General features: G+C 36.6%; 1 long non-coding RNA gene across 1 annotated transcript; it reads left to right on the top strand.

Annotated features, from left to right (window-relative positions):
- Window positions 1–1,197: 1,197 nt before the first annotated feature.
- On the top strand, window positions 1,198–8,243 carry LOC141555700 (uncharacterized). The gene is made up of 3 exons (XR_012486298.1): window positions 1,198–1,529; window positions 5,801–5,899; window positions 6,693–8,243. It is a non-coding gene; the product is annotated as an uncharacterized LOC141555700 (long non-coding RNA).
- The last annotated feature ends 13,120 nt before the right edge of the window (window positions 8,244–21,363 follow it).

The raw sequence follows: 21,363 nt of genomic DNA, 5'->3' as shown, positions 1-21,363 counted from the left end.
GTTTAATTAGTTGATGATTTTCCATCTCCATACCAATTATAAAGAAAAGTTCTGTCTAGGTGGAGTATGAGAGACCAGGGAAAGAGCTCTTCCTCCTTGCCCCAAGAACTTAGTGTCTGGGAAACAAGGAGGGAAGAAGAGTTAGCCCAGTTTTCCTTAGAAAATATGAACATTGAACAATTGATCAACAAATGTGAAGTAAGCATTGACTGTGTACCAAGCATTGAGCTAAACACTGGGAAATTAGCAAGATTTTAATGAAACATTTTTATGCCTCAATGAGCTTATAATCTGTACAAAACATGCACAGATAACTCTAATACAAATCAGGAGAGAATCATGGAAAGACACAGGAAGAAGTGGAATTTAATTTGAGCTTTAGAGAATACATAGAAATTTAGCAGGAAAAGAGTGGGAGACATTATTTCAGGAACAGGCAAAGAGTAAGACAGGAAAGCACAAGACCTAATCAAAAGAAAAATTAAACCTCTGAATGTATTATCCTTCACTGCCAGAGCTCAGTCTCTCTCCAAAAACCTTACTACGTTCATAAAAATATTAAGAGAATTAGACCAAATGACTTTTAAGACCTCTTTCATCTCTGATGTTCTATGATTTTACCCATAAAACAGCACATGAATTAATGTGTCTATAGACTAGACATGAAACCATGGACAATATATTAGCTATGGAGTCTCTACCCTTAATACTTTTGTGGCTGTGGGGAAGACACAACCTCCCTGAATTTCATTTTTCTCATCTCTAAATGAAGCAACTTGACTAATTTCCCTGAGGTCCTTTCTAGTTACAAACTTAAAAGAGGGGGAGGGAAAAGAAATGGTGATTTCCCTAAATAGTTAAGCCTTGGGAAAGACAGAATTGTCACACCCCAGCCCTGGCCTTCCATATCACCCTGAAATCCACCCCCTCCCTCCTTCCTTACACATACACACAGTGACCCTGGCAGCCTTGGCCCCTGCTCTCAACTCAGGAAACGCTGCCCCAGACACGTTTCATTCAATGCCAGGTTCTATTGCCCTTCACTGGGGATTTTCATTCATTCTTTTTTCCCCTTCTTTCTTTAAAAAAAAAAAATAACCAACCCTTTCCCCTCCTTCTTCCCAAAGTCATGGGGTCTGGCTTGCCTGAACACATATGCTAAAACTGATAAGCCCTTGGCAGGCTTGAGAACAAATTGCTTAATAAAAATGAAAGCAGTTGAGTGAACAGATAGAAGGAACCAGAAGGCAAAAGAGAAAATCACAGGCAAAAGAGAAGGCAGAATCAAGCTTAGGCCCAGAATTTGAGAGTAGAGAATTCAAGAGATTTACAGGGACTTAAAACGGCCTGGTGAGGAAACTAAAGTGCAGGAAAGAAAATTGATTTATCTAAGTTGTGAGAGAGTTAGGATTCAAACCCAAGCGGCCTGAATCCAGATTCAGCTTCCTTTCCATCAATGAACAAGATCTAATTCTAGTGTCACACCTAGGATCACAGATTGGGAGCTATAGAAGGATGGATCCATCAAGGTGAGTTCCTCACATCCTTCAGTCTGTTTGGGAATGGTATCGCTTATAGTCCCATCTTGTTTCTTTCTCCTTTAAAAAAAAATCTGGTCATTCTCTAAGAATGATATAATTAATCTGGAAAAGCATCTTAAATAAAGCAAAGGTGAGAAATAAAAGGGTGACCTGACTTAATCGAGAAAGCAGTTGGGGGCATAGCAGATGAGCTCTGGGTCCAAGTTCAAATTTAGCCTCAGACACTAATTATGTGACCCTGGGCAGGTCAGAGTCTCAGTGCCTCAATTTCCTCAACTATAAAATCAGGATAATAAAAGCACCTATTTTACAGGGTTGTTTTGAGGATTAAATGAGATAATATTTGTAAAAGCACTTAGCATGGTGCCTGGCATATAGTAGGTGCTATATAAATGTTTATTCTTTCCCTTCTCCACTTAGCCATAAATATGCAGGAGATCACTGGCATGATTTCAAGGCACAATCACCAAACTTGCTCATTCTTCTCTGGACATGTTCCAGTTCACCAGTGACCCTCTAAAAATTTGGCACCAAAAATTGTACACAATGAAGTTTCAATCTTGGATCATTTGCTTTCTTTCATTAAGCATCAGTTTCTTCCTCTTTAAAATGAAGGGGTTGGATTAGAATGATTTCTATTATTAGACAATCTCTGAGATGTAGTCCAGCTCTTAATCCCATGATTTAAAAAAGGACTCCATTCCCTTGGCCTAGAACAAGGGCAGAAATCAGGCTTCAGAAAAGAAAGAATGAAAAGTTACTGGAAACAAAACCAGATTTGGCGTTCAAATCCCTAACTGCTACTTTTGGGGAGGGGGGGGTGGTAAACTTGAGCAAAGCACTTGGGAAAGACTGGGTCCCAGCTTCTTAATCTGTAAAGTAAGTTTGTTAGACCAGATGAATTCGAAAATCCCATTCAGCAATGGCTATTATCCTAAAATTTAAATAATAACCTTCTATACTGTTGCTGTTGTCGCTTGGAATCATCAGAATCATCGACATCAGGACAAATGTGGAAAACTGAACAATGCTTTGTGGATAAGTAATTTTGGACAAAGACACAGAGCTGGATGGTAAACCATTAATTTGCTGAAGGGCTTATGATCTTTTAATACACTCTCCTTTCCGATGTCACAGACAGCTAAGTGGGCAATATCTCTCTCTTTTTTTTTTTTTTTTATTTTGCACTTAAAGAAATCAAGGGTCATAGAGGCAGAGTAGTTTTCCAAAGATCTCATAGTACATAAGTCCAGCAAAGATTAAAATTCTTTTGCAGGTAGAATTTTCCTGGCTTCTATCTAGAGTCACCTTCTCATCAAGGCTCCCACTTAAGCCACATGGTTCATCTTGTCTTTTTTAAAAATACACTCATAGAAACTAAAGGGGACTTAGGAGATCATCTAGTCTAATTTCCTTATTTTAAAGATGAGGAAAATGGATCACAGAGAGTCACATGATTTTCTTAATGTCACATAGCTGGCAAATAAACAAATAAGCATTCAACTTTCCAATACCCTGCCATACAATGTTGCTTGGCACTTCTTGGATTTTCATGAATCACCAAATATACCACATAGCCTAGAGTTATTGGGAACAAGTTGTCCTTACAAGTAGACACAATAAGATTTTTAAAGCTTATGGAGAGATCTTCAGTCAGAAACCACATTCTTCATTTTATGGAGGAGAATTTTGAGCCCCCCCCCAAAAAAGTTGTTCCCTTTTCCTTGAAGCTTGCCCTAATCCCTCAATCAAATTCAATTTTGTCTCCCTCCAGACCCTCATAGTACTTTGTATGTTCCTTGGATGCTACTAATAATATTCTACTTGTTACTAAGATAAGTAAATTATTTTTTTAAAAAACCTATTTTATTTAATTAGAAAAAATAATAGCAAAATTCATTTGGAAGAACAAAAATTCAACAATATCAAAGGAAGTAATATTTTTAAGTGTAGAGAAAGGATATTTAGCAGTACCAAATTTTAAACTATCCTCTAAGGCAGCAATTATCAAAATTATCTAGTACTGTTTAAGCAATAGAAAAATAGATTAATAAAAGAGAGTAGAAATTTTATAATAGCAGCAAATAAATATAATAACCTTGTATTTGACAAATGTGAAGATTTTAGATTTGGGGATAAGAATTCATTATTTGACAAAACAAAATTATTAGGAATACTGGAAAGCAGTATGACAGAAATTGGACATGAACTAATATCTTACATCATTTATCAAGATAAAGTCAAAATGGTTATGACCTAGATATAAAGAGAGATATTACAAGAAAATTGGAAGAACATGGAACATATTATCAGGCTTATGGATAAGTGAACAATTTATGAATAAGCAAGAGATAGAGAACAAAGTAGACAATTTCAATTACACTACATTTAAAAGGGTTTGTACAAGTAAAACAAATGTGACTAAGATTAGAAGAAAAAGAAATATTTGGGAAAGCATTTTGTTGACAGTGTCTCAGATAAAGGTCTTATATCTCAAATATATAAATAAACTTGCCAAAACTTTAAATATAATAGTTATTCCCAAAATGAGAAATGGTCAGAAGATATAATCAAGCAGTTTTCAATGAAGAAATCAAAACAATTTATCATATGAAAAAATGCTCTCAGTCACTATTGATTAGAGAAATATACAGTTAAACAACCTTAAGATAATCATTTTACAACTACTAGATTAGCTAAAATGATTGAAGGGGAAAGTAAAAAATATTGGAGGGGATGTAAAAAAATTGGAACACTGATTCATTGGTGGTAGACTTGTGAATTAATCCAATCATTTTGTAAAACAATCTGGAATCATACCCAAAGAGCCATCAAACTGTCTATATCCTTTGACCCAGCAATACCACTACTAGGTTCATTTCCAAAAATGTTTAGGGAAACAGAAAAATAAACCTTATATTCTAAAGTGTTTATAAATTCTAAAAATGTTTATTGCAGCTCTCTTTGTGGTGGCAAAGAACTGGAAACTGAAGAGATGCCTATCGATTGGAGAATGGCTAAACAAATTATGATATATGATTGAGATGAAATGAACTTCATTATCTTAAATAAACATAAAGACTTGCACAAAATAATCAAGAGAAAAATGAAAAGAACCAAGAGAACATTGTAGACAGTAATAGCAATATTGTCTTAAGAATGAGTTTGAATGAATAAGTCATTTTGACTATTATAAATACTCAAATTTAAAAAATAAATAAATAAATAAATACCCAAATTAACTACATAGAACATATGACACGATTTAAATCCAGAGAAAGAATTAATAAATAGAAGTATGCATACAATAATTTTACATATAGACATAGATTTATTTTGTCTAATGGTAGCCATCTCTAGGGCTGGAGGGAGTATAAGAAGAAAAGGAGAAAAAAAAGAAAAAATGTGCATAATAACTTTATTATATATTTTAAAGGAATGGCAAGTTACAGGTAATAAATCTGCATTTTCATGTGCAATCATTTTTTATATTATACTATGTTATGGAAATAATTGTTTTACTCTAAAAATAAAATAATTTTTAAAAAAAGTAATATATTGAACTGACTTTATACTTTTTTTAACAAAGCAGGTTATTTCTAATAAAGATTCATATTCTCACATATAAAAAACAAAAATTAAGCTGCTTATGAGTCTGTCAACTTCCCAACTAGATTGCAAATAGAGTCCATGACTCATTCATCTTTGTCCCTCCCATTGGTTTAGGTGCAGTGGTCCTCTAACTTTTTAAATAGGGGGCCAGTTCACTGTCCCTCAGACTGTTGGAGGGCCGGACTATAGTAAAAACAAAAGCTCACACTCTATCTCCACCCCTCAGCCCATTTACCATAACCTGGCGGCCGCATAAATAAATGTCCTCAGCAGGCCGCATCTGGCCCACAGGCCGTAGTTTGAGAACCCCTGATAAGGCATTGCATGTAGTATGTGCTGGGTGAAATGAATACATTCTCAGTCATAGTTGATACTATTGCCTCCAATGATACTTATAAACATAAGTCTCTGCCCTATGCCTCCTTTCAGGATACCAAGTCTCTTATAAAGTTATTACTGCATACCATATGAAGGTTTTTATAAACAAATAGGGCAACTCTACCTCTTTCAAGCTGCAAAGCCTCTCCAGCCCACCTCTAAACCTCATGGTCTTAGATTTGATTATCAAGACTGCTATGTTCCCTCCTTCCTTTTTTTACACAATTTAGAGACTGATCCCAGCTCCTCCTCTGCTTTCATCTTTACAGATTGAGAAAACCTCATTCTTTTACATCTACTCCAGATTTCCTCTTGGGAAAAGGAGCAAGTCAGACTTCAAGAACAGAAGTGAACTTTTGGAAAGATAAGTATTTTCTCCTTTCTGAATTTATCAAATGAGCTGAACAGGACTTCAGATCACTTTGTCTGCTTCATGTCATAGATGAGGAAACTATGACCCTGAGGCTAAATGATTTGTCCAAGGTCATCTAATTAATAAGTAGCAAAACCAGAATTTTAATCCTGATCCTCAGACCCCAAATCCAAATTTTTTTCTAACATAATGCAATCTCCAACTTTCCATCTTTCTTTAAGGAGCTAATTATCATCCATCTTAGCCACTATCTTTTCCCCTTATCGATACACAAGACTAGATCCCATAGCAGACCAGACTGCTCACCATATTCTGCTCACAATTCCTAATTGGCTTCTCACTGCCCAGCATAATGTTTGGTCCCAGCCAGTCCCTCACTATCCCCACATGACAAGGTTGATTTCCTCATTGTTCCCCACTCAGACCAAAACATTCCTTTCTATCATCTTTGTTCATGTGGTCGCTATCATCTAAAATGATATCCCAAGCACTAGTCTATCCCTTTATCAACTTTTTATTCTTCAAAGCCAAATTCAGGGGCACAAAGGTGGTATATTAGTAAATAGAGTCAAGAAGATTCTTGCTAGCTATGCAATCCCAGGGAAATTACTTCACCCTATTAGATGTTCCTCATCTATAAAATGAGTTGAAGAAAGAAATAGAAAACCATTACAGTATCTTTACCAAGAAACCCCCATATGAGGTTACAAAGTATCAGACGTGATTAAAATGACCAAACAACAACAATCTCTAACACCTTGAATAACATCTTGTAAATTTTTTTAAAGGCTGTCTCTGTCAAGTCATGGATATGAGGAACTACCAAGGAGGAAATCCCCTTTACCATCTCTATTCAACAGCTTCTCTGTGCCTGGGGCAGTGAGAGAAGTGACCAGCTCAGGGTCACACAGCCAATGTGTGTCAGAAGAACTTGTACTCGAGCCTTCCTGATTCTTTTTTCATCTCTCTATTTCATCTCTCATAGTTTCTTAAAACAATGTTTGGGTAAATGAATTTTGTTGAATTATCATTTCAAGAAGACTGAATTCTCCAAAGAAAAGGACCACCAAAATGAGTTCATGATCTAGGCATAAAGAATGAGATTATAAATAAATTAGAAGAACATAGGATAGTTTACCTCTCAGACCTGTAGAGGAAGAAGGAATTTGTGACCAAAGAAGAACTAGAGATTATTGATCACAAAATAGAAAATTTTGGTTATATCAAACTAAAAAGCTTTTGTACAAACAAAATTAATACAGACAAGATTAGAAGGGAGGAGATAAAGTGGGAAAACATTTTTACAGTCAAAGGTTCTGACAAAGACCTCATTTCCAAAATATATAGAGAATTGACTCTAATTCATAAGAAATCAAGCCATTCTCCAATTGATAAATGGTCAAAGGATATGAACAGACAATTTTCAGATGAAAAAATTGAAACTATCTCTAACCATATGAAAAGATGCTCCAAGTCATTATTAATCAGAGAAATGAAAATTAAGACAACTCTGAGATACCATTACATACCTCTCAGAGATGATAACTCAGAATGTTGGAGGGGATGTGGGAAAACTGGGACACTGATGCATTGTTGGTGGAATTGTGAATACATTCAGCCATTCTGGAGAACAATTTGGAACTATGCTCAAAAAGTTATCAAACTATGCATACCTTTTGATCCAGCAGTGTTACTACTGGGCTTATATCTCAAAGAGATCTTAAAGGAGGGAAAGGGACCTGTATGTGCAAAAATGTTTGTAGCAGCCCTCTTTGTAGTGGCCAGAAACTGGAAACTGAGTGGATGCCCATTGATTGGAGAATGATTGGGTAAATTGTGGTATATGAATATTATGGAATATTATTGTTCTGTAAGAAATGACCAGCAGGATGATTTCAGAAAGATGATCAATTCTGATGGACGTGGCCATCTTCAACAATGAGATAAACCAAATCAGTTCCATTTGTTCAATAATGAATAGAACCAGCTCCACCAAGCAAAAGAACTCTGGGAGATGAGTGTGAACTACATAACATTTCCAATCCCTCTGTTTTTGTCCGCCTACATTTTTGGTTTCCTTCACGAGTTAATTGTACATTATTTCAAAGTCTGATTCTTCTTGCGCAACAAAATAACTATATAGACATGTATTGTAACTAATACATATTTTAACATATTTAACATGTATTTATCTACCTGCTATCTGGGAGAGGGCGTGAGGGGAAGGAGGGAAAAATTGAAACAAAAGATTTTGCAATTGTCAATGCTGAAAAATTACCCATGCATATATCTTGTAAATAAAAAGCTATAAAAGAAAAAAGAAAAAGAAAAAAAGAAAAGGATCACATTCCCTCCTTCAGTCTCCTCTACAGCACCAAGCACAGGGTGGAGCACACAGCAAGAAGCCAATAAATATTGACTGAAATGTCAAGTTTGAAGCCTGGCTGGGTGACTGTACTGCCCTTCCCCCTGGGCCATGTCATCAGGTTGGGTATTAACTCCTGGAAAAGCAAATGGAAAAAACCCTGAGAACTGCAATCCTCTCCAACCTCTTTAATACACAATCTCTTCTCTCCTTCCCTCCATTTCAGATAGTTGCCTAATTATTATGTGTCATAAATGCACACATGAGGACAATAAGGTGAAAAAACCACCCAAGTTACCCCAGTGCTGAGACTTCACTTCCTGCCCAGGTGCTGGTCTGGAGACAAGGTAGTGCCAGGTCTGCCTACATCACAAAGGCAAAAGTAGCTGGAGGCTGCTCTTCCCAGCTTCCTGGAGCCTTGGACCAGTCAAGTTACTCTAAGTTTACCCAACAGAACATATATCATAAAACATTATGGCAATATGTTAGGACTAGAAGGGACCAAAAAGATCAATTCGTTCAAACCCTCTCCACTCATTTTGCAAAAGAGGAAAGTAGATGTATAGGATTTAGATCTGGAAGGAATCTGAGAAACTTTCTCTTCTAAATATTCTTAACCTCAGGGTAAATTTCAAGGGACCCATGAATTTGCATGGGAAAAATATATTTCTTTATTCCCAATGTAATTGGTTGATAATACAATGTATTTTACTTTATGCATTTTAAAGTATCGTTCTGAAGGGGGCCTTTAGTCTTCATCTGATTGCACACACACAAAAAAAATGGTTAAAAACTTCTGATCTAAATCATTCTCTCATTTTACTAAAGAGAAAATGGAGGGTCAGGGATAAGTAAGTATAATTCAGCAGAAAGAGCTTTGACTGGAATTGGAAGAGGCAGATTCAAATCCTGCCTCTTACTCTTATGGAATTTTGAATAAGTCATTTAAATCTCCCCAGGCCTCTATTTCTTGCTCTGTAAAATGAGACCCCCTTCTACCTCTAATTCTGTGACCCTATGATTTATTGAAGGTCACAACAGTAGCAAGTAATTGGTGTGTTGTTTTTTTTTTTTTTTCAGTCCTCATTCTTCTTCACCTCTCTTCATTCTTTTTTATGGGATATTCCATTCTTTTCCTTCACCAATTATATTATACATTTATGTTTAAGTGTTTTGTCTTCCCAGTAAAATGTATTGTCCTAGAATTAAAGTTGTTCATTAGCCAAATTTTGGCCCATGAGTGTGATAGCATATTATGTTGTGAGAAATAATGAATAGGATGACTACAGAGCAGCATTGGAAAATTTATATGAACTGTTACAAAGTGAAATTAACAGGATCAAGAAAACAATATGCACAATGACCAAATATATATAAATATAAATGGAAAGAGCAACATCAAAATTATCAAAACTATTGCTATGAAATTATGACTAAACTTTGAGCCATAGAAAAGATAGAAGTCCTTTCCTCAGGCTTCTTCCTGTCCAGAAACTATGGCCACACTTTTTTCAACATATTGTTTAGCTTTATTGAACTGGATTTTTCCCTCTTTTTTAATTCTTTGTTATAAGGAATAACTCTCTGAGAGTGGTGTTGGCAAGAACATGTTGAGAAATATAGATGACATATACAGTTATATATAATATGTACATATATATTTTATATGAAACAATCATCATTTTTAAAAGAACAATTTTTAAAAATAAATTTATTTAGTTGTTTCCCATCATCTCCTCCATGACCCCTTCCCCAGTTGACTTCATCATCTCAACTCTATGCCATTTGTCATCTGTCTCTTTCAGGTATGCCTAATATTTTGAGTTTATACCTTTGTATAAGTTGCTTTTCTTCCACCCTAAACCTTGAGATCCCTGAGGACAGGGACTTTATATAATAAATATTTCTATCAAAGACACTATAACAGGATGTAATTAAAAACATATTTGGGGAATTTTGTAATGATCTCGGTATAGATTGATTTTATTTATTCAAATGTTTTTATTTGTTCAAATAATTATATTTACATATTATAATAATGTATATATAATATTATATATTACATATATTATATGTTACATAACATATATTTATTTATTTATTTATTCAATAGTGTTGACTTGAAATTCACAGATTTGAATTCAAGTCGTAGTTTTTACCAGTTGTATGATCCTAGACAAATGACACCTAGGTTCAGCTTGGATTTCTCATCTCTTATGTGTATGAGACTACCCCATGTCTCTATAGTACCTTATCCTCTCAGGCCAGAAAACAAATACCTTTACAAATATTATCTCATTCTATCCTCACTACATCCCTTGGAGGTAAATGCCATTCTTATCCTCATTTTATAGATGAGGAAACTAAGTGATATAATAATAATAACTAACATTATACTTTAATAACTAACATTTATATTTACTATGTGCCAGGCACTGTGCTAAGTGCTTTCCAGTTACTTTCTAATTTGAGGCTCACAACAATGCCAGAAGGTATATGCTATTATCATTCTCATTTTATAAATAAGGAAACTGAAGCAAACAGAGATTAAGTGATTTATCCAGGATCATATAAGTGTCTGAGGCTCCTTGTCCTGACTCCAGGTCTAGAAATCTATGTATTATACTACCTAGCTTCCTCTTACTGGGGAAATAATTGCCATTATCATCATCACCATCACCACCACCACCTTCATCATCACCACCATTCTCATCACCAACAACAGCAACCCAAATTCAAATAAATAATCTTGTGACCTAACAATGTCTAGAGTCCATAAGGGTCATAAAGCATAACCCTTGCCCCATTCTAGGAGGGGTATCTACATGAAAGAGGTATAGAATTTAACAGTGTTTAGACATTCACATTAAGGAGCCACAGTCCAAAAGGGAGGGCTTAACAGATTAAAGGGCTCTCTTCCCACATAAACAGGGAAGGAAAGAAATGAAACCATTATTCAAACCAAGGGTCATAAATATTAGAACTAAAAAGGAGAGGGAGAATTAGAAGTCATCTCATTCAATCTTCTTCTTTTAGAGAAAGGGAAACCAAGTCCCAAAGAAGAAAAATGATTTGTCTAAATTGAAATATGTTTTGGGGGAAGGGGCATGAAATATCCAGATCACAGAATCACTGAATTTTAGGATTAACAGAGACTTTAGAATCTTTTAATTTTATTTTAAGTCTTTACAAAGGAGGAAACTGAGATCTAGAGAGGGAATAGATATTACCCATGTTCACACAACTAAGTTGGTAGGAAAGTAGAGGTGTGATATAGGTTTCTTTACTCCTGAGCCAAGATTCTTTTGGCTGAAAGGAATGAAAGGACAGGACCCCAAATACATCTGCTTCCCCAAGGATACAAAGTCCAGGGACAGGGAGAGGTTGATTAAGGATTAAACCTCCTTGACTACACACCCTGTCTGACTCTGTACCAGTCAGCACAGACCCAGCCAACCCAGAAGTTGTGAAGGGAGACGGGCACCATGCACTACCAGGAAACCCTTACAAATACAGGATGTGGGCCTAATCCTGGTGATGCAGAAGTGTGGGTCCATTTTCCCTGCTGCTCCTGATTCTCCACAGTGATAAAACCTGGGAATGGGTTGCCCATGCCTGACGTATTGTTCCTTTAAACAGCTTTGCTTATTTGAAGCTGAGAAACCATCCTGGCCTTCTCCTGCCCCCACCTCCTTGATAGGCCACAGCAAACAATAAAACATAATGTTATTTGAAAGTTTATATCAACAGTAAACAATTGAGTTATCTTGACTCTGGCCTGCATATTGTTATAGAGTTTTTCCACCTTTACCAGGCCAGAAAGTAGACCTAAGTGAAAATGAACCCATATATGTTGCTCCTGTCCCAACAAGGCACATATATTACACACAGGAGTTCCTCTGCTAGTTTCAGTAATTGATTGCAGGATGTTAAACAAGTTATCCAACTTTTCTTGCTTCAGTTTATTTATCTGTATAATGGGGATAATCATGCTTTAGGGATTACTATGAAGTTGAAATAAGGCATAAGAAGGTGTTTTGAAAAATATGAACATGTACATCCTCAAAATAGCAGCAAATTCTCTACAATTTCTTTATTTACAATAATCCCGTGGGGTAAGTAAAACATCCTGTTTGACTTGCTGGGAATGACAGAAATTAGAATGGAAGGAAGAAAGTAGAAGAAGGAAATCAGTTGTCCAGGAATAAACTCCTGTCCTTATCATTGTTCCATTTTACAGATTAAAAAAATTAAGGATCATGGGGCTATAAAAGCAGAGTTGGGAGGGGTGTTAGAAGACATTGAATCCAATCCCCTCATTTTATGAATGAGTATAGTGAGGTTCAGAGTGGTTAAGTACCTTACCCAAGATCACACAGTTAGTAAGTGGTCTCATTAAGACTTGAACCCAGCATTTTCTATATTCAGGTGCAGCATATTTTGCATTGAAACCAGTTGCCTCTCAGATATGATTTGGAAGGCAAACAGAATGGTAAAAACCCTGAAGTTTATGTCATATGAGGATCAATTGTAAGACAGGAATATGTTTAACTTGGGGGAAGAGAGAATTTAGGAACACGAAAACTGAAGTATTGGCTGTCAAAAGGGAAAGGAATTAAAATTATTCTACCTAACCTAAAGGACAGAATTAAGAGCAATGGGTGTTAGTTGTAAAGGGACAAATTGGGTTTGTTGTAAGGGGAAAAAAACTAACAATTAGAGCTATTCCAAAATGGAATTGGAGATCATGGATTGTAGTAAGTTTCAGTTCTTTCAGCAAAGGATGATCCCTTCTCAGATGTTCTGAAGAGTGAATTCATGACTACATGGCCACCAAGGTCCCTTAGAATTCTTTTGAAAAGTTTTATTTACTTATTTTATTTTTAATTTATGTAATAAAGCAATCATTTCCATAATATAGTATATTTTTTAAAAAACATGATTATATATGAAACTACAAATCTACTACATGCAACTTGCTATTGATTTTAAATATATTATAAAGTTGTCAAGTAATTTTTCCCTTTTTCTCTCCTCTCTTCCCAGCCCTAGAGATGGTTATCATGATACACAAATATGTATATTCACATGTTTGCCTATACATGTGAAATCACTCTATACATACAACTATTATCTGTTCTTTCTCTGAATGCAGATAGTGTCTTCCTTCATATGCCCCTTGTAGTTAGTTTGGATATTTGTAATAGTCAAAATGACTTAATCACTCAAAGTTATTTTTAAAACAATATTGCTTATTATATACAATATTCTCTAGTTCTGCTCATTTTTCACTCTTCATTATTTCGTGCAAGTCATATTTTTCTAAGATCATCAACCTCATCATTCTTCTGATTCTGCAACTTTTTCATAGAGTCAATAGGGTATTGATCTATCTATCGTCTAAACCAACTCCCTGTTTTCAGGAAAGTCTGCCTCTTCACAAAGGACATTCAGTATCCTTTTCTCCTCTTCTTCATTTCAAATCACTCAGATACCTTCTGCCACTATGTCCTCCTTCATCCTTGTTTCACTGAAAAAGATAGTCTTTCTCTTTACCAAGGCAAACTTCTTATCTGCACAAACAATCCCATTCTACCTTTTCTCCAAAAGATTGCCCCGTCTTGTCAACTCCACTTTATCATTTATTTTCAGTCTCTCCCTCTCTACTATCTCCTTTCCTACTTTCTACAAACATGCTCGTGTCTCTCCTATCTTCAAAAAATCCTCATTTAATCTTTCTATCCCTAATAACTATTATCCTATATCTTCTGCCCTTTGTGACTAAACTCCTTAGCCATAAAACCTTAAATATCTACAATAGATCTCTCCACTTTCTCCCTTCTCACTCTTCCTGACCCCTTACAAATCAGCATCTGACTTTATCAATCCACCAAAATTGTTCTCAAATTACAATGATCTTTGCTGTCAAAGCAATGCTCTTTTCTTAGTCTTCATTCCCCTTGAACTCTCTGCAGCCTTTGGCACTGTTTATCACTCTTTCTTCCTTAACAGTCTCTTCCCTTTAGTTTTTGGACACTATACTCACCTGGTTCTCCTTTTACTTTTCTGATCACTTCTCCCTTTTCTTTACTGTATCCTCATCTGGATCACACCTCCTAATCATAGGCATCAGTCTGTCCAGAACTCTCTTTTCTTTTTCTATACTACTTTACTTGGGAATCACAATAGCTTCCATGGATTTAATTACCATTTCTATGCTGATGATTCTCAAATCTACTTATCCTGCCTCCAATGTCACATATCCAACTTTCTTTCAGACATCTTGAACTGGACATCCAGTAGATAGATATCTTAAACTGAGCACATCTAAAACCAAGCTTGTTATATTTCCCCCAAAACCTCCTCCTTCTTATGTTCCCTCTAACTATGGAGGCAACATCATTCTCCCAGGCCCTTGGGCTTACAATTTAAGAATCATTCTGAATTCACCATTATTTTCACTTCCCATATACAATCTGTTGTGAAGGCCTGTCACTTTTACCTTTGCAACATCTTTAAAAAAAAAAAAAAAAAAAAGGGGAGGGGGGCAGCTAGGTAGCGCAGTGGATAGAGCACCAGCCCTGAATTTAGGAGGACCCAAGTTCAAATCTGGTCTCATACACTTAACACTTCCTAGCTGTGTGACCCTGGGCAAGTCACTTAACCCCAGCCTCAGGGAAAAAAAAAAAAAACAACCCACCAACAACAACCACCTTCTCTCCTATGACTTTATAGCCACTCCAATTACAGGCTCTCATCATATCATGTCTGAATTATTGAAATAACCTATAATGGTGGCTTCTACCTCTCCTCAAGCATCTCCTCTGGTCAGCCATTCAGTGATTTCCCCTAAAGTTTCAGATCTGATCACATCACCCTATATCAGTAAATTCCAGTGGTTCCCTATTACCTATGGGATCAAAATCAAAATTCTCTGCTTGACATTCAAAGCTTTCCCTAACCTTCACCCCTTCATTCTTCTTATATCTTATTTCCTATCTAATATTCTTCAATCTAATGATACTGGCCTCCTGGCTGTTTCAAGAACAAGACCCAAGGGGAAAAAAAAAAAAAGGAACAAGACCCTCCTCTTTGCTCTGGATCTTTCATTGACTGTCCCTCATGCTTGGAATGATCTCCCTTCTCATCTGAGTCCAGGCTTTTCTGGTTCCCTTTAAGTCTCAACTAAAATCCTGTCTTCTACAGGAAACCTTTCCCAACTCCTCTTAATTTTAGTGCCTTTCTCTTCAACAATGAGATGATTCAAACCAGTTTCAATTGTTTAGTGATGAAGAGAGACATCTATACCCAGAGAGTGAACTGTGGGAACAGAGTGTGGAACCCAACATAACATTTCCACTCCTTGTTATTTCCCGCTTGCATTTTTGAGAACCTGAGAAAGACTCAGGTTTTTTTTTTCTTTCTTTCTAGATCTGGTTTTTCTTGTGCAGCAAGATAACTGTATAAACATGTATACATATATTGGATTTAACATATACTTTAACATATTTAACATGTTCCATCTAGGGGAAGGGATGGGGGGGGAAGGAGGGGAAAATTTGGAACAGAAGACTTTGCAAGAGTCAATGTTGAAAAATTACCCATGCATATGTTTTATAAATAAAAAGCTATAATAATAATTTTTAAAATTCAGTGCTTTCTCTTAATTTTTCCTATTTCTCATATATATGTGTGTATATATATATATATATGTATACATATATATATATAATATAAACTTGATGTTTTCCCCCTTTAAATTGGGAGCTCCTTGAAGGAAGAAACTGTATTTTGCCTCTTTTTATATCCCTGGTGCTTAGCATAGTGGCTGGTATGTAGTAGGCACTTAATAAATACTTATTGACTAACTGACTAGAGATGCTTAGCTTCCTTTTAGGGATAGGTTCCAAAATCTGGCAATCCTAGCTAACTATTGGGAAATTCTTCCCTGGGTGACACCAAAATCTTAGCTTAAGGCCCACTACCTCTTGCTTTTTCCTCTCGCTAGAGACAGAGAAACTACTCATTATCAGTCAATCAATCAACAAGCATTTATTAAACAACTACTATATGTCAAACACTGTGCTAAGTTCTTGTGAGACAAATTCAAAAAAGAGACAATTCCTATCCTTGAGAAATTTACATTTTACTGGGTTATATAACATTAAAAGATAAGTAGATATAATATATATATATATATATATATATATACATATACATATATAACAAATACAAAGTAATGGGGAAGGGGCCATTAACTAGGAGAAATAGAAAAAGTTTCTTGAAGGAAGTGGTACTGGATAGAGTGCTATAAGGGCAAAAATTATATAATCATCCTGGAAAGATAAACTGGAGTGGAATTTGTAAGAATTTTTTTTCACCCTAGGGGCAATAGGGAGCCACGGAAGCCTCTTGAGCCAAGGAATGATGTAGTCAGACTTATACTTTAGGGGAATCCATTTGACAGCTGTGTGAAGAGCAGCTTGGAGAGGCCAGCCTCACATATTATTTACTATAAAATGCATGCATGTTCATTTTGAGAGACAGTGATAGGGAAAAATATTTAGAAAATAGCTCCTAAATAACACAGTTTGTGTTCTGTGCTGTACTTTCTCTTTAAACACTCTAATGACAATTTCTGCCATTGCCATCTGGGAACTTGTGATGGAGAGGTGACTTATCTCCCTGACCAGACTCTGAGCTTTCATATGCACAGACCATTAGCACTGGAATAATAATAACAATTGTTTACATAGAATTTTCCCCAGAGTCTCCACTAACTTCCTATACTAATGCTTTCTATGGTGTGAATCCTTCCCAGAGTCCTTAAAAACAAGGCCAGTCAGTTCTATGCAGGGCCACGCTGGAAAAGCTTTAAGTACAGGATTGTTGATGATCTGTATGAGTGCTTTTCAAGAGGTTATTGTTTGTCCTTCATTCTCAAAGAGGACATGACTCAGAGAGCTGATGCCGTGACATGCAAGTGAATTGGATTTAAGTGCCGGAGAGCTGTGCAAGGTCACCTGACTCACTTTCCCCTCCAGAGCCACCTGGGTCCAGTGGCCAAATATGGATCTGGAGAACTGGAGATAGCCTTCTTCTCAAAAACACACCTAAGTACAATGAGGCACAGCAGCAGCAGCATGGCCACAGATTGATGAAACTTTCCAGTCCTAGAAATCCCACAAAAGTATTTACTAAACAGAGCGGAATTGTAATCTGTATCAGAGAAGGGACTGCCTCCAGATAATTCCAGTGCTACCTTGTCATGGGTCCTTTCCTGAGTTCCTCCTGACACTAGTTGACTCCCCCATGATATTACCACAAAGTGTTCCTCCCATTACAGTATCCTACTCCCTAGAAGGTAGGGGATGTCTATAAATTCTCTGCACCTATCACAGTTCCTGGTCCATACTAGAAGTACGCTAGTATGCTAGCTAACCAATAAATGCTTATTTGTTGGTTAAATTGAAAGTCATCGAATTGAACTAAAATGAATTAAAGTTCAATGAACACTTTAGATATAAATGACTTGTAATTCAGGTGTTGGTTAGCTATATAAACTCAGACAAACTCCTTCCCTTCTCTAGTCCTCAATTTTCTCATCTTTAAAATGGAGGGATTAGAATAGATTAGCTGATGTTTGGGGGAGCTGGCCTAGGAAAACGGGTTTAAATCAGCTGGGGGCTATGTGAACCTGGTTAAGTGTATCACTTAACATCTGCCCAGAAAATTCTAATACTTATAAGGTAAAGGATGCCACCTACATGGAAGAAATCACAAGTCTATTTAAAAAATGAAAAACACACTAGAGTATCAGAAATCCTTTCCTCCTTTCCCATGACATCAAGAAAGTCTTTCTGAGTCCCTACTACCTCCTTTCATACATACACAAAAAAGAAGTGAAATCTGGGATTTGAATGCAGGGAGAACTTGACAAAGATTAAGCCACATTGAGTCTCTTTTTAAGGGCTAGAAGAAGGTACTGGGAGGGAATTCATGGAAACTTCCCAAATTTTCAAGGAATAACTGGCAAGCGATTGTTGCTCCATTCTGTAGCTGAAGAGTGACCTCTAGTGGACAGTCCATTGGTGCAAGATCACTCTGAATCCTACCGACCAACCCCATAGCATTGGGAAGATAATTTTCCCAAAATATCCCAAAGGTTCCCTCTGGTTATCTGGTCAGTCCAAAGTATCTTAAAATATCAAATCTGGAAGAACTTAAAGACAAACTAATCCAAGGGAGTTTTACTTGTTTGTTTGTTTGGGGGGTTTTGCCTTTTTTGTATGTCATAGAGCCCTTCATTAGTTTGGTGAAAACTATGGACCTCCCTCTCAGGATGATTTTTTTAATTTATAAAATAAAATATGTAGGATTATAAAGGAAACTAACTACAGTGAAAAATAATTATATATATATATATATATTTTTTTTTTTTTTTTTTTTTACAAAAACAAGAACATGGCCCATCTGGTTAAGAACCACTGTTCTGCTCCAATCCCCTTAAACCTTCAGAAGGGAATATTCCTGTCCAGAGAAAATGGGCATCCCATTCACCATAAATCACACAAGTTAATTTTAGAGCTGATTCCTAGCCAGATTTTCCTTTTCATCACATCATCCTATTTTCATGTAACAACGCACCCAGGAAACACTTTTATCACTGAAAGAGAAATGAACTATATTTTTATTTGAACTAAGAGACAAAGGAAAAGGAAATGTATATTTTGCATATATTCTGGCTGATCCCCTCTTCACCATGCAGCTGAGATGCTAGAATGCTAAATCCCTCAGAGAAGGAGAACCTGCACTGTATTCTCACCTTATCAGCCCCTTCCAGGGACCATCACTTCTCTATTTGTGACACTGCCCAGCTTCAGAGCTTCATCAAATTCAATCTTCCTTAATTTCACAAAATCACAAGTCAGAGCTAGAGCTAGAAAAAGAGCATGAATCTAACTCCTTTGCATTATAGGAGTGATTTGTCCAAAGTGGGACATTCACAGAAAATGAAAAAGTAGAGCAGGGATTCAAATGCTAAAAACCCAGCGTTCCTTTTACTACCTTGCTGCTTCTGACTTGAATTCAAAGTAAATTTGATCTGGAAGTCACCTTACAACACTTTGCGTGCAAATTCTTTCACTTTACAAAGGAAGAATCTGATATTCATAGATGGAAAACCACTATCTGTCTCTTTGTCTCTCTCTCTCTCTCTCTCTCTCTCTCTCTCTCTCTCTCTCTCTCTCTCTCTCTCTCTCTCTCTCTCTCCCTTCCTCCTTTTCCCTTTCCCTCTCCCTTTTCTTTTTTCTTCTTCTCCCTCCCTGCTTCTCTCTCTCTCTCTCTCTCTCTCTCTCTCTCTCTCTCTCTCTCTCTCTCTCTCTCTCTCTCTCTCTCTGTATATCTGTTTCTGTCTCTGTCTCTCTATCTACCCCTCTCTGTCTCTCTTTCCCTCTTTTTCTCCTTTTCTCTCTTTTTCTGTCTCTGTCACTATGTGTGTCTGTCTCTATCTCTGTCTCTCTCTTCTCTCTTTTCCTCTTTCCCTCTTTTCCTCCCTCTCCCCTTCCTCTTCCTCTCCCTCTTTTCCTCCCTCTCTCTTTCCTCCCCCCTCTCTGTCTCCTTTCCCTCTCTCCTTTCCTTTCTCTTTCCTTCTCCCCTCTCCTCTCCCTCTCCCTCTCTCCCTCCCTCTCTCCTTTCCCCTTCTCTCTTTCACACCCACATACACACACACACAAATACCAGAGAAGTTTCCCCCTTCATACCTCTTCAGCCACTTTCCAGCTTTGAGATTCTATAAATCATTACAGACCTATACACCATGTTTTCTCATAAAAATGAGAGGACCCAAGAAGAAATTATACTTGGGGCAAATTTTAATTTTAATATCTTCTGTGAGATTTGGACCTGGAAGAATGGCCAGAGCTAAAGCACAGCTAAAATCAGAAAAGTCTTTAAGAAGGTTTTCACAAAAGCCTCAAGGGGATCTGGGGTTTCTTAACCAAACCTAGCTACATAGTAATGTTTTGCATATTATTGACTGTTTTTCCAGAACCAACCTTCCTAGTACTGGAATCTTGCCATACCCGTCATCCTGAGTGATACCTTCGTTAAAAAAAAATAAAGTGACTCAGGGACTTTTTACAGATTGTCCTTCATACCTTGGCTCCTACATTCATTTTTAGATTGCTTTAATCCCCTTTATGAATCCTTTGCTCTAATCAAATTCGAACTCAAAATTTTCTCTCACACATAAACACACACATACACACAGTGTGTTAGCTCTTTCCATGTCCAGATTATCTTTAACTATTGAAATTCATTCCTTTTGGTGTCCAGGGACTGAACTCAAATGATGCCTTTCCTTTCGCCTCTGAACCACCTACCTCCCTTTATCCCTGTTTCATATATTTTTCACACTACTCTTCCTTCATATTATGATTATGATTCAACATCTTTTATAGCACCCTGAAATTTAAGGCTCTGTATTATATGCATACTTGCATTCTCTTCAGCGCCTAGCAAAGTAGTTCATAGTAGGGATTCAATGATGTTTAATGAATGAATGAATATGTGCTTTATTAAAATTGATATTGGACATTATAGTCATTCAAGGGAATTAAGACTAGGTAAAGTAGAACTTTATCTAGAAAGATGGCAAATGCAGAGTAAATCCCTATACACTCCCAAGCTCTACTCCTCAATATGCATTTACAGGTTAAATGAGATTAAAATAAATAGCCTTCAGAGGGAACGTGTCATAAACATATGTCCAGGATTGGGGAACAGAAAGACAGAAAAAGGCTGCTACCTCTATCCTTTGGAGGCTAGGTTTGGGGTCTGTGTATGTCAGTCACAGAAACTCATAGAGATTGTCCTATTTTTCAGATAGGGAAACTAAGGTCCAGAGGAATAAAGGGGTTTGTCTAAGAATAGAGAGGTAGTGAGTCAGATTAAAAATCCAGGATTCTTTCCATTATGGCACTGCCACTTTTTGATTTTGGGTCTTCTTTTTGGCACCACTTGAGGGAGCTATCTTTTTTCTCTCTGCCAGACTGGACCTCCCTCCCAGTCCTCCTGGTTACAGATAAGGCACT

This window comes from Sminthopsis crassicaudata, chromosome 2 (genome assembly GCF_048593235.1).
Source record: "Sminthopsis crassicaudata isolate SCR6 chromosome 2, ASM4859323v1, whole genome shotgun sequence".
NCBI classification, from domain to species: domain Eukaryota; kingdom Metazoa; phylum Chordata; class Mammalia; order Dasyuromorphia; family Dasyuridae; genus Sminthopsis; species Sminthopsis crassicaudata.
Note: the sequence above shows the minus strand (reverse complement) of the source record. Positions and strands in the feature narration are given on the sequence as shown.